General features: G+C 41.1%; 1 protein-coding gene across 11 annotated transcripts in view; it reads left to right on the plus strand.

The window, feature by feature from the left end:
- LOC132403627 (uncharacterized) overlaps positions 1–14,431 on the plus strand; it is a 483,661-nt gene that overhangs the window by 40,325 nt on the left and 428,905 nt on the right. For 10 of the 11 annotated variants that reach the window (XR_009515316.1, XR_009515315.1, XR_009515310.1 and 7 more), the window contains exon 2: positions 6,420–6,472. The gene's annotated coding sequence lies outside the window, so the exon portion shown is untranslated. Of the gene's footprint in view, positions 1–5,280; positions 5,423–6,419; positions 6,473–14,431 lie in introns of all 11 variants that reach the window. The other variant, XM_059987094.1, reaches the window with a different exon arrangement.

The following is a 14,431-nucleotide window of genomic DNA, read 5'->3' on the forward strand; positions in this document are numbered from 1 at the left end:
CTACAATTGAAACAGTTTACTTTTGATACTGCAGATGTTGAAAATCTTAAGCAACACACACAAATGCTGGAGGAACTCAGTACTTCATGACTTCTACAGACTTGAGGTATTTTTGTTTTCAGAAATGGTCAGCCTGTTTGTTTTGAGGGTCTGTTGCAAAGGTGTGGTATTTAAACAGTTCTCACACTGTGGTGAACTACATATACCTGTCTGGACACGCCCCCTGCTGACTACTCCTGTGGCTCCTCCCACAGACCCCTGTATAAAGGCGATTGAGGTCTGAACCCGGCCTCTCTGTCTCCAGGATGTAGTATGGTGGTCAACCACGGCTTGTTCCTTCTTCCAGTCAATAAAAGCCGATATCTCGCCTTTACGTCTCAGAGTGAGTTATTGATGGTGCATCACACACGAAGCCAGAATTCCTTTTTTATTGTTTGGCTTGTTTCCTTTGGATATAGTGTGATTTATTTGGATCTTGTTTCCGGCTACATATGTCAGCAAGCTTAAAAATATAGAGCTGTTTAATCTTGGTCGTGGTGCCTATGGCTGAGCGGTTGTCAGAAGTGGAACGGGGTAACTCAGCAGTTGGTAGCAGGATTTGAGAGGAAGTAGAGGGGTTGATGGATTGGTGGGAGAAGAACAATGTATGCGTGAACGTGGAGAAGACAAAAGAAATTGTGGACTTCGGGAAGGAGCAGACAAATCCTGCGAAAACATGGCTCCTTGTAGAGAGAGTTAAGTGCACCAAGTTCCTGTGAGTTCACATCATGGATGACCTCACCTGGTCCCTCAGAGTCACCTCCCTGAACAAGAAGCACAGCAGTGCCTCCACTTCCTAAGAAGATTGAGGCAAGCAAGGCTCCCGCCCCCTTGCATAGAAAAATGATGTATGTTCTTTTAAATAAAAAACAATTTGGTAGTGAATTGTAAACCTGGGCATTTGTTTTTCTCCTAATTTTTATATGTTTAGCCCCTCCTCATAATATTTCATAAGCTCAACAATAAGTTAATCAGTGGCAGGTTTCCGTTCAATAAGAATTATTCTTACATGTTGCTGGTTCCTGGGTGAAGGAATTGTCAAGTTGGTGATGGTACATATGCAGGAAAGATGACTTCTTAATTCCATCCTGGTAGTGTTGGAAGGTAACGTGCCAACAGATTTGAACTGGCTCTCCATAACACCAAGTGGAAAGACCATGGTAAGAATGTTACTGTTCTGCTTTCTCTGGTACTCTTGCATTGCACTTCATTACCTAGGGGGAGAGGTCCTCTACTAGCTTCATGATGACAGTGATGACAAGAGGGCATTTGTGAATTAGGTTGTGTGAGCTCCTGTCAAAGGGTCCTTGAGATTGGTTTCACATTTTGTTAAATGCAGCCCCTCATTTGCTGATGCCATGAAAGCTGGAGGATTCATCGGTAGAAAACAAAAGAGCCCTGAAACAGACTATTGTGCCCAGCCGGTTTTAAGCTCCACACAAGCTGTTTCTAACCCAGATAGAAGTGTAGATTCCATGTGATTATTTATTTATTTGCTGACATACAGTGTGAAGTAGGTCCTTCCAGCACTGCCCAGCAACCTCCGATTTAACCCTTATCTAGTCATGGGACAATTTACAATGACCCAATTAACCTACCAACCAGCACGTCTTTGGACTGTGGAAAGAAACTGGAACACCCACAGGAAACCCATATGGTCACGGGGAAAACCTACAAACTCCAACAGACAATTCAGGAATAAAACACCCTGGTTGCTAGGGCTGTAAAGTATTGTGCTAACTACTATGCTACCATACTGCCGTAACATGATGATGTACATGTTTTCATCCTTTGGTGAAATTGTCTGCAGGACACTTGGTGAATTTTCTTTTAAACCAGCAGTAGCTTGGCCCCGCTATGAACCATCATCCTTTAGGAGGATACTTGGATTCTTTTTGCAATCCTTCCTAATCTTATTAAGTAGGTACCCTGTTTGTTAATTATCCTGCACTGAAGGACAAGGGATGGACCTCATTAGGGTCTCTGTATTTCATTTCCTAATACCCAGTTACAGATTGATCATCTTTTACTCAATCACTAACCCTTTCAGCTTCTATAGTTGTTGCCTGACCTGAGTATTTCCATTAATTATTCTTGGTATTTCCAGCTTTTGCTGATTTACTGAAAAGAGGCTCTTATCTCTTTATATTTCCTTTCAGAATATTCAGAAGCACTTAGCAGCCATAATAGATTGAACTATCTCTGCTGTAATGCAGGAAACCTGGCATCCATTTTTCATGGAATGTGACCATTGCCTGTTTTAGTTCCTGCTGGTGGAGGGACGAAGATGAGTTTGGACATGGGATAGTTCTGCTCTGCTTCACATTCTACCACAGGATCTTGTGTTGACTTGAGATGATAAACAGTGGTTTCTATTTTCTGTGCTTCAAAACAATGTGGTGATGTTGATGGCTGGTTCTTTGCTTCCAAAGATCAGGAGGGTGGAAGAGTCCTTGGAGTGATGGCACGATTGTTAGTGTCTGTGGAGGCCAATTCCGCATCAGCAGACTCTGGAGCAGTAGGGACACCGGAACAGCTGGGATGTGGGCGCTCGGGCAGTAGGATCCTTCTTATGTCTTCTCTTCAGCAGTCTCTTTTCTGGGTTCCTCAGAATTCTTGGCTGCTCTGTGGATCAGCATTCTCCAGTGGTATCTGTTACAAGACCTCAAAGCTTGCCTGAGTGAGCTGCTGCGTAAGTTGATCTTCAGACCTCTTGCACGGGGCACCACAACCTCTCTGGCCCTGAGAGAGTTCTCCGTAGAGCACTGCTTTCGGCAACCTGGAGTTGTCCATGCGGGACACGATCCTGCCAGCTGATGCCCATGATGGAGCAGTGACAGCGCTGGGGGAAGAGCTCCAGCAACTGGATTTGCTTGCGGTACCAGACCCAGGTTTCAGAGCCGTATAGCAAAGTTGTGACGACGGCAGCCTGTACACCTGAAGTTTTGCGGACAAACACAGCTGGTGGTTCTTCCACACTCGTTTCTGGAGGCGCCCGAAGTCACTGCTGGCTCTGGTGAGTCAGTTGTCAACATCCCTTACTACCATAGCATTATTGGAGATGACAGTACCCGGGTAAGTGAACTGCTCACCATGGTGAGAGGGTGGTCATCAATGGTGATCCGAGGTGGGCTGTAAACACCATGAGGGGGTTTCTGATGGAGGATCATTGTTTTCTTCAGACTGACCATTAACCTGAAAGCCCTTGCAACCTTGGTGAACTGAGTGACCGCAGCCTGTACTGTGTCCTCTGTGCGTGAGAAGAGTACTGTCGTCCGTGTATAGCAGCTCGAGAACGGGTGAAAGTTGAAGGATATTTCTATCAGTGAAGAACCGAATGTTGATGCTCTCTGAGCTGGTCCCTCTCGCTTCCCGTGGCAGCATGCTGAAAAAGATGGCAAAGAGCATTGGTGCCAAAACACAGCCTTGTTTCACACTGGTATTGATGGGGAATGGGTCAGACTGCTTGCTGTTGCGTTTAACTTGACCTCTATCTTTCATGGAGTTGTCCCATGATAGAAGCCCAGATTTCTGTGCACAGGCCTCTAAGTTGGATTTTGAGCCTCTAATCATTTTGAACTTGATACTTTTGTGGTGCTTGACAAGCATTCTTGAGTTCGAGTTTTTAAAATTTAAAACTGCTATCACTAATTTGTATTTTAGTTGAAGTAAAGACACTGTAACCTGAAACTTGTTTCAAATTTCACACTTTGATTATCTTTTGGATTTCACCACAGTTCTGTTCAGATACCAGCATAAAATATTGCTTCAAATTAGGGCTGTTTGCAAATTGGTGCAGTTGCTCTGTTTCATCCGGAGCCACCGCTTGTACCAGTCTGCATCTGATGGTGCAGAGTTATTCTAGAGACGTGCAGAAGATGGAGCACTAGAGCTTGTCCACCAGGAAGGAATAGAAGTAAGTCACTCTTCATTCAGTTAGTAAAATACCCCAGAAAAGGAAAGATTATTTGCATCTCACTATGGGATTTATTTCTGAAAGGAAATATTTGCATTTGCAAGAAATACTTGGCAAGAAAGTACCATGTTTTTGACGACTGCCTATTTTGAAGATGTCAAAAAAAGGTTGAAATTTACATAATTATTTCCCCCTCTTCAGTTCTCAAACCTTGTCCAACACCTTCAGGGCAGTGTGGTGGACCCAACTATTCTAAACCATGTTGTTGAGCGATTCTCTCAGATTCAGAAAATCACAGGTTTGCTGCTGACTGTGGAGAGTCCGTTTAACTTTTGTACTGTTCTAATATTCAAGTAGTCTGCCGAGGTCCTAGATAATAATATTCATGGGCTAGTAAGCGACCACAAACATTTAGTGGTACATGATTGGCAGGCAAAGACCATTTTCAAAAGAGAATCCAGCCTCTCTTCAGAGGCATTGTCATATTGTATCTGGGAGTGATTTGACTGGAAACATAACTGGGCTAGCTCAAATTCTTAACATTGGAAACCACTTATGAAGGTGGTCAGCATTTCATCAGTCCCAATTATTTGTATACTTATTTTATTCCTTGCACTCAGGTCCAGATCTTTTCTCAGCAACAACATTTTGTAGTTTTGCCCCATTTTAAACTCCAGTCCATTCTAAACAGGATAATTTCAAGTTTCCAATGTAACACCGTCAGTTGCTATCTTGCTCATTCTGTATTCCTTTGTAATCTTTCTACTGTTCTCAGTTTGCTACTTGCACCTTTTGTATCATCAGCAAATTTGTGTTTTCCATCCGCTGGAAGTTGGGGGGGGGTATGGATTATAAATGGTTAAAGCCCCTGCACAGATCCCTCTGAATTGTGGTTAGCCGGAATGACTCATTTGTGACAAGGCTTATCCACTCCCTTATCTGCACCGATAAATTACATTCAACCTTGTGCAACCACCATTTTATGTAGTTCCTTCTCAAGTTACCCATGGAAATCCAAATAGATTACAACCGTGGTTCTTGAGCCGCTTTGTTACATCCTCAGTTGTAGAAAGTTTACCAACCATCATATCCCTTCCATAAAACCATATTGGCTCATCTTGTTTGTCTTCTTTATGCCTTGCTATTTTGTAAAAATGAAATCCCCCCCCCGCCCCCCAATATTACATTAATTGACGCAATGGTACAGTTGGATAATTGCGCTATGTGGTGGCCCTCTTCAGAATCCAGGGAGTTCTCAAAGTACAAAGCAAACTTATTATCGAAGTATGTGTACCAACACTAACTTCAGGTTCATTGTCTTCCAGGTGCCCACAGGAAAGTACATTAGAATCCAATTTAAAAAAATCTAATAAAGACTGGCAAACATCCAATGTGCAGGAGACTACCATGCAAATAATTTAAAAAAAATAAATAATACTGAGAACATGAACTGCAGAGTTCCCAAAAGTGAGTGAACAGGCTATAATATCAGTTCAGTGCTGGGGCAAGTGAAGCCATGTTGGTTCAGGGCCTGATGTCTGCAGGGCAGCAGCTGTTCCTGAACCTGGTGGTGTGGGGCCTAAGACTCTTGTGTCTCCCTCCTGATGGTAGTCGTGAGATGAAAAGGAGGTGGGTCGAATGTTGGCAGAGGGGACGGGCTCAGGTGTGAGAGCTTGTCTGGCACGTAGTGTTGCTGAATATTGGCTCGCTTTCTGCTCTCGGACCTCAGTGTTTTAATCTGGCTTGAGGTTTCCCCTGATGCTCTCTCTTCTGGCAATGGGTAGCCTTTGTCTGCTTTGAGATACTGTACTTGCATCCTTGAGAGTCAAGTTCACCGAATTCTTCAGGTGATCGTAAAATTGCTAGGGAAATTACAGTCTGTGGATTGCAGTGATCGTCGTTCAGAAGCTGTATATCTAATAAGATGTATAGTAGTTTGGTGAGCTGCTGGAAAAACATCGCTGCATATTGCCAGCACCATCTTGGGGGATGACAACCAAAGTGTCCACTACCTCTGCATCAATTTCCTTCTCATGTTCTAGGCTGTAGACCTCAAGCTCCCGTGGACTTGCCAGCATTTAGTCCTGTGAGTTTTCCTAGTAAAAGCTTCCCTTAACTGCTGAGGTGCGTTTTGTTAATTTGAAGAAATGCAGCCATCTTCATTGCTCTGTATCTTGATTGGGGAAGTGGAGAGGTGTTTTACTGAATGATCAATGGGCAATAGTTTAGGTCTCTTCCAAATTGCACAAGGTTAGTGGCCTCCATTTGGAAAATGTGAGAGTTCCATGGTTTCCAGCTCAGTTCTAAGGGTCTGGGATGTTAAAACAAATTCTGTCAATACCCTTGAGACTGTTTACAAGATGCAGTTCTCTGCTTTGGGGAAATGGCTACAAGTGCAGTTGAATTCTACTTCACTAAAATCCCAACTCTTGTGCTGTCAGTAAAATATCTTTCTTTCTTCTAGTTTCAAATGAGGCCCTGACAGACACAGAGGAAAGAATAACTTGAAGCTTTGAGGTGGGTATAATTCTTTCTATTGATAATTAAGAGTAGTATTTCCGGACTGGGTTAGAATGCTGTATTTCAGGACTGTATTTTCTGTATATCAAATGTGCGTTTTGTATTTGCACTAAAATGTTTAAATATTAAAATATTTCTGCATGATTGTGTTGTTGGGTTACAAAGACTGTTTCAGAAGGGTTGAGAAATCTTTGATCTTGATTGGTAATCTTTTGGACAGGGATATAAATTGGTGGCTCCTGACAGCATAAAATTCAGTTAAAGCTTTGGCTTAAAGAGTTGATTTGAGGCAGAGTTGACTAATGCCATGTTCAACGACCTGGAAGTTTTACTGAATGAAGTACCACAGAACACTATATGATGAAGCATAAAAGAGATGAGTGAGGAAATTGTCCTGGTCTTGAATTTGATGCTTTGTGTAAGTGTGTCTGTGTGCTGGGGTCCAGAGAATGTTCACTTACTCTAGTGAGAGAAATGAAGGTTATTTTGTAATTAACAGCCAAGGCAAATATTACTCTGATCAAATGGTATTGTGGATATTCACCAAGACAGAGGATAATCATAAAACAATAATAAAATATTGAAGATGTAATGTCTTTGAGGAACAAGGCCATAATATACATATTGGGAAATGGTGAATGTTGCCTCCTTGAGCTTTGGAAGTATCTTGGACAAAGTACACAAAGCAGGTTTGTAGAGCAGGGCTGTAGGTCCACAGCAAAGAAGATGGAACATGGTTGCTTAATGGATAACCAGGAGTGTAGGAAACAACGGCAGTGTTTGCCATAGTGGTATGAAAATGAATAATAGGTTTATTGATTTCTATTTTGGGCTGAGATCAGTTTTCATGTTCTTAATACTTAGTCTGGTCGAAATTGTTACTCCTCAGTTCCAGTTCCATGCCTGGGTCTTCAGCTCCTTTTAACAATTTAATTTTGAGTTTGACAAGTCAACATTTATCTGACCAGAACTGAAGGAACATTAAGAAAACAAGTTGATGTGATGTGATATTTGGTTATAGTTCAGACAAAGAAAGGTGGTTTCAACCCAAAGCTTGCCTTGTCTGCAGCTTTGTTTTGAAATGGTTAATTTCCCTGTAGCTGACCTGACCAGCAACACCAGCCTTAACATTTGACTTTGAACATTTTCCTTTTGAAGAGCTACTGGAAATTTCACATTCACATGTTTCTGCTTAACAATTCTGCTTCCTTTTTTTTAAATGTCCCTGGAACTCTTGGAAGACTGATTTGTTTCACCATTGGTAATTCTGTCCTTTTAATCATTAAATGGACTCTATATTTTACAAGCCTTAATATTTGCTGTTAGATCAGGAAAAGACATAGTTTCTAATCTTTGGCACATACCTTCTGTGTATCAATGTTCGAAGTAAATTCTTTTCAAAGTATGTATGTTATCATATAGTACTTTGAGGTTCATTTACTTGCATTTACGGGGAGGGGACAGGAACAGACAATGACAAACAACAAATGTGCAAAATAAGAACTGCACAAATAAGAATAATACTGAGAACACAGTTAGTTGTAGAGTCAGTTCAGAGTTTTGATGAGTGAAGTTGTTCAGGAGCCTGTTGGTCATTGCTTAATTAGTGTTTCTGAACCAAGAGCTTCTGCACCCAACGGTAGAAGCAAAAAAAAACGAGCATTTCTGGATGGTGTGCTTTTTGATGGATGCTGCCTACTTGTGGCATCACTCAGTGGTAGGGAGGTTTCGCCTGTGGTGAACTGGGCTCTATCAGCCACTTTCTATTGTCTTGATTTTTGGGTTTTGGTCTTTGCTTATCAGGCTGTGATGGCATCAGAAAGGGTATACTCCACTGTGCAGATAGAGAAATTTGTCAAAGATTTTGGTGACATGCCAAATCCACTCAAACTCCTAAGAAAGTAGGGCACTTTGTGTTGACATGTGTGCTGAGCCCAGGGCAGACCCTCTCATATATCAATGCCAAAAGTTTAAATCTACTGACCCTTCCACCTCAGTGAGATGTGGCTTGTAGACTTCTGTTTTGCTCCCCCTGTAATCCATTTATGATCTTGCAATGCTTGGAGCCCAGGACTGGATTCAGCAGATAATGGCAACAGACAAAGCTGAGATTAGTGAGTAGATCAGACAGCAGCTGAAGGGAAGAAATGCAAAACTTTAGATTTCCAACTTGATAGCCTCTCATCCACAGATACTACCTGACCTGTCAAGAAGTTTCAAGGGATCATTTAAGTTTTCAGCAGATGCCTTATTTGGTTTTGATCCAACAGTAACATCATTAGTTAGTGTTTTTGAAGTTGCAATTTGATTTCAAATTGTGGCCCTCTGTTAAAATCTAGGCTTTTAAAATTGTTTACTATATTTGAGAGCTTAGGTCTATTTGAAAAGTATTTCCCATTTTTGGGAGCAAGAATAGTTTTTCAAAGCACCTATCAGTTCATCAAAATATTATAATGGTGGTCTGAAGTTGCCTCATTCATTTTTGCAGTAACCATGTCCGTCATGTTAATGAGGTTCCTGTTTTAATCATTACGCATGTTCAGATTTATTGAAAATACTGGGTTGAATTACCGATCTACGGTGGGGAGAAGAATAGGATTATCGTGTCTCCAATCAGACCCTTGTCTTTTCTACACATTCATATGGCTGCAATCCATGAACTGTTAACTTCAAACCTCACGCACACCACTTTTCAAATGTCTCATAAATCACACTACACACTGGGCCCACTGTGTTTCTTGGAACTGCTCCTGAAGCGATTAATAAATCCTTCAGATCTGTGATGCCTTCAGCAAATTAATTGACCAAAGCTTGTTTTTAATTTTTTTTTTAATTCATAAAATCTGAGCTGTTAACATGGACTTGAAAGTCAACATTTTGAAGGGAATTGGACATTTTTAAATTAAGTTTGCAGCCTTAATTCAGATGTGGGGCAGATAATTTGTTTTTATACTGAGTTGGCAGGCTTAAACAAAATGGAACTGATTTTTGGGTGAATTATTTTGGCTGACGATTATCTTGTAAACTGGGTGATGTCATTCTACTTACACCAGTTCTATTTAACTGACGTTGAAGATGGTGATGGGTAGAGAATGCTGGCTTAAAACAAATTGCCTGTCCTTTGTATCAACATCCTCAAGACTTCCTTATGCGCAGCATTAGTAATTCCTTTGTTTTGTCTGTTTCTGAGTTTTGTACTTCCAGTAATTTGCATTAATTGGCATTGGTTCTAGGAAATAATTGCAGAAAATATTGATTTTTTATGTACCCTGGAGAGAAACGACTTTAAGAACAGGTAGTCTAAACAAATTGGTTGACTGATCCAGTTGTTGACCTGCAGTCTTTGATGCACTAACAGTGTCTAATCTTTTCACTGCCTGCCTATACATTGTTTCATTATCAGGTTGCTTCTCAGTTAAGCACCTGAATTAACTTTAGCACAAATCCACACGATTTATTGAAGAAGCTAAAAGGGTCTTTTGAGGTTCAGGTATCCGAATATATTAAGCCACCTATTAATTGGCTAGTCACAAAGGGACTGAAGTGTGTGTTGAAACTGAGACTCCTATTGGATGATTCAACCACATGAGCCTTCTGCCTTGTGCCAGGTACAAAGGTGGCCAACAGGAAATGTCATGTGTATAAAATTTAGGTGCATTTACTACAGAGGCTTGCATCCCTTTGTTTTTTCTGTGCTAGCTCTTGTGAGGACAGATGTTTTTTGGTGGGTGGGGGGGGTGAAAGCTCCTCTCTGGCAATGACCCATTACTTGGGTCAATAGGTAGCAGTGAATTGTTTCCACTAATGGAACAGCCTATCCTGCAGATACCAAATCCATCTACAAGGCCACAGTTCTAAAAATAAATTGGGTTAATCAGTGACATTTAAATAATTATATACCCAATTGATGACATTTTATTCTTGGGATTATCTACTTGGCAACATGATTTTTTAATGTAATTTAGTGGAGGCTTTTAATTCTAATTTGCATCTGTTTTGTTTTCGTACTTGTTAAATTAACTGGGAGTACTTTGTTTTGCACACACTGATCTGTGCAGCAGGGTAATCATTCATGGTATAGTTGGAATTGGCATTATTGGGGGAATTGGGATTTGCATGACAATAGAAAACAAGGTTGTTTGCTACTTCCTTGTCACATGCGCATGGTTATATATTTTATGTGAAAGATGGGTTCATATAGCCTTCAGTTCTCCTGTATTGGATCCTGATCCAAAGGTTCTTCCGAAGTCAAGAATGAGGCTTAAGACTTGCTGCTTATAATTTTTAAGTGTTACAAGAGCAAAGATTGGACAGGAAGAACCATGGCAACCGACAAAGAAAAGATAAAGAGCAGACAGAAGGAGCAGGGAAAGAAACTCAGTGTGCTGTGATCTTGTATCAGACCATTGAGAACAGAAAATTCCATTGACTATGGTTAACCAATAAAATAGCCAGATTCAAGTCATGTGACACTTGTCATGAAACCAAGAAGTTTGCAGAAAAATACAGAGGCAACTATAAGCACTGAAAAACTTACAGAACAATTACACATATATAGGTGATGATATAAAAATACATATAAGAAAGTTAAAATACAAGAAAACTAACAATTTTACAGACCAAGTCCAATACTTCACTCAGTTTGGCATGGATGTCCTGCACCACTGGAAAGGAACGGTGGCAGTCTTAGTTATTTCAGCTTCAGGTTCGTTGGTTTTACTGTGCTACTGTTAATTAAAAAAATAAACTCACCATTGGAGGATGGAATTACCCCCAATTCCAAGTTGTAAATCCCATTCCTGGATTGGTGTTCAATCTTAATTCATCAAAGTTCTTGACATTGAAGTCAGCAAGTTTAAAACACAACAGAGTATTGTTTAGGTGTGTGTTTCTCTAATTTGCTTTCATACTGTTGAGGGCTGCTCCATGATGGTAGATGTCTGGTTGTTGATCCACAGCTAAGCCTCTCCTGTTATACAGACTGAAGGAAGGAGTTAAGGAGCCCTAGACTGCAAGGGCCAGAGATGGCCTATCCTGGTGTTAGAGTCCTATTTAGAGCAACCATGGAAAAGTACAGCACAGAAGTGAGCCCTTCAGCCCATCTAGACCACGCTGGACCATTTAAACTGCCTTCTTCCAATGACTTGCACTGGGACCATAGCCCACCATATCGCTACTATCCATTTATCTTTCCAAACTTCTCTTAAATGCTGAAATCAATTTCACATGCACCACTTGCTCCAGCAGCTCGTTCCACACTCTCATGAGCATCTGAGTGAAGATGTTTCCCCTCATGTTCTGCTTAAACTTTTCACCTTTCACTCTTAACCCATGACCTCTAGTTGTAGTCCCACCCAACCTCAGTGCAAAAAGCCTGCTCACATTTATCCTATCTATACCCCTCATAATTTTTTATACATCTATCAAATCTTCTTTGAATTTTCCATGTTCCAAGGAAAAAAGTCCTAAAGTATTCAATATCTCCATATAACTTGGGTCCTCCAGACCCAGCAACATCCTTGTAAATTTTCTCTGTACTCTATCAACCTTATTTACATCTTTCTTGTAGCTAGGTGACCAAAATTGCACACAGTACTCCAAATTAAGCCTCACCGATGTTTTATACAACTTCAACATAATCTTCCATCTCCTGTACTCAATACTTTTTTGAATTATAAAGGCCAGTGTGCCAAAAGCTTTCTTCACAGCCCTATCAACCTGTGATGCCACTTTGCATGAATTATATACCTATATTCCCAGATGCCTTTGTCCTACCCCACTCCTCAGTATCCGACCATTCACTATGTAAGACCTATCCTGGGTGGACCTCCTGAAGTGCAGCACCTTGCACTTGTTTGCATTAAATTTCAGCTGCCATTTTTTGTCCGTTTTTCCAGCTGGTCCAGATTCTGCTGCAAGCCATGATGGTCTTCCCCAGTCTTGGTGTCACCCGCAATTTTGCTGATCCAGTTAACGGCATTATCATCCAGACTGTCAATATAGATGACAGACATTAATGAACCCAGCACCAATTCCTGCGGCACTCCACTAGTCACAGAGAGGCAACCATCTTATACCACTCTCTGGCTTTTCCCACAAAGTCAATATCTAATCCAGTTTACTACCACATCTTGAATGCTGAGCAACTGAATCTTCTTAACCAACCTCCCATGCAGAACCTTGCCAGATGCCTTTCCATTGTTCATGTAGACAACATACACTGCCTTGCCTTCCCAGATCCAATTTTCCTGGCAACTTCCTTAAAATTCTACAAGATTAGTTAGACATGACCTACCATACATGATGGCATGCTGACTATCCTTAATCAGCCTGTCTGTCTAAATACTCATATATTCTTCCAATAACTTTCCCACTACTGAGGTCAGGCTCACTGGTCTATAATTTCCTGGTGTACTTTTAGACATTTCTTAAACAGTGGAGCAACATTGGCTATCTTCCAATCTTCTTGTACCTCACATGTTGCGAAGGGTGATTTAAATATCTCTGCTAGGACTCTGGCAATTTCTGCATTTGCTTCTTGCAGGGTTTGAGGGAACATCTTGTTAGGCTCTGGGGATTATCCACCCTAATTTGCTTCAAGACAGCAAACGCCTTCTCTGTAATCAATATCGAGTTCATGAAGTTGATGCTGTTTTGCCTTCCCTTGACTTTGTTCTTTTGAGTAAATACAGTTGCAAAAAAATGCATATAAGGTCTCCCCCGTCTCCTCTGGCTCCATGCGTGGATTAACATTCTGTTCTTCCCGAGGACTAATTTTGTGTCTTGCAAGCCTTTTGCTCTTTACATATTTTCAGAATCCTCTAGGTTTCTCCTTCACCTTGTGCCAGGGAACCTCATGCCTTCTTTTAGCCCTCCTGATTTCTTGAAGTGTTCTCTTGCATTTCTTGTACTCCACCAACATTTCATGTGTTCCTACCTGGCTGTACCTGCTGTGCACCCTTTTTTTGCCCCCTTTAACTTGGGCCTCAATCTCTTTTGAAAACCAAGGTTCCCTAAACCTGATATCTTTTCCTTTTTTTCTGACAGGCATATACAAGTTTTGTATATATGTGAGGGGGCTTGTTTTTGTTCTTGTTTTGCTTTGTTGCTGCTGTTTGTGTTCTGTGTAGTGTTCAACATTGTGGACGTGCAATGTTGGTGTTGGAACGTGTAGTGACACTTCTGGCCTACCCTCAGCACATCTTTGATTGTTAATGCCAGCAATGCATTTCACTGTATGTTTCAGTTTATATGTGACAACTCTGAATCTGAGCAAAATCGTGCTTGAATAAAAGTGATTGAATTAGGCAGCAGGGCAGGTAGTACCCATGGAGAGAGAAACAGTGTTAACATTTTGGGTCAACAATCTCTGTGGTAAAAAGTCACCCTTTCAACTTAAAGCTGTGGTCTTTGTGATATCCCTTAATGATAATTTGCCAAACGTAGATTATCTAAGTGAATTTTGAACTGGAATTAAATCGGTGAAGGCTTGGCACAGGATTCGTCTTCTGTTGGACAAACAATTGCCTTTAGGATCGATAACATTTATTCTTCTGGAAGAGAGAAATCCTCTTGGACAGGCAGAAGAAGGGGAAGAGTTACGTTGTCAGAAGACGTTTGTCCATTATTAATGATGCCATAATAGAGCAGTGGGGCAGTAACTAATGAAAAAGGCAAGTGGAATATTTTCCTTAAATTGCAGGAGGCAAAGAGGGTAGAATTGAAGTCATTTGGCCAGAGCTGTAGCAAATGACCCATTCTTCCTTTACCTTTGTTCTTTAGCTTTGTAGTTGCATTTCCACATAGAATCTCTGTTCAGGAAGGATGCCCTCAGCTTCTCAGGCCTACCTGTGTGTTTGACAATGGGAGGAAGGAAGGAAGAGAAACACCCAGCAAAGACCTGGCCCACCACATGAACAACCAAAGTTTCCAGGAAACTGTGGAAAACCACCCAAG

This window comes from Hypanus sabinus, chromosome 13 (assembly GCF_030144855.1).
Source record: "Hypanus sabinus isolate sHypSab1 chromosome 13, sHypSab1.hap1, whole genome shotgun sequence".
Classification (NCBI taxonomy): domain Eukaryota; kingdom Metazoa; phylum Chordata; class Chondrichthyes; order Myliobatiformes; family Dasyatidae; genus Hypanus; species Hypanus sabinus.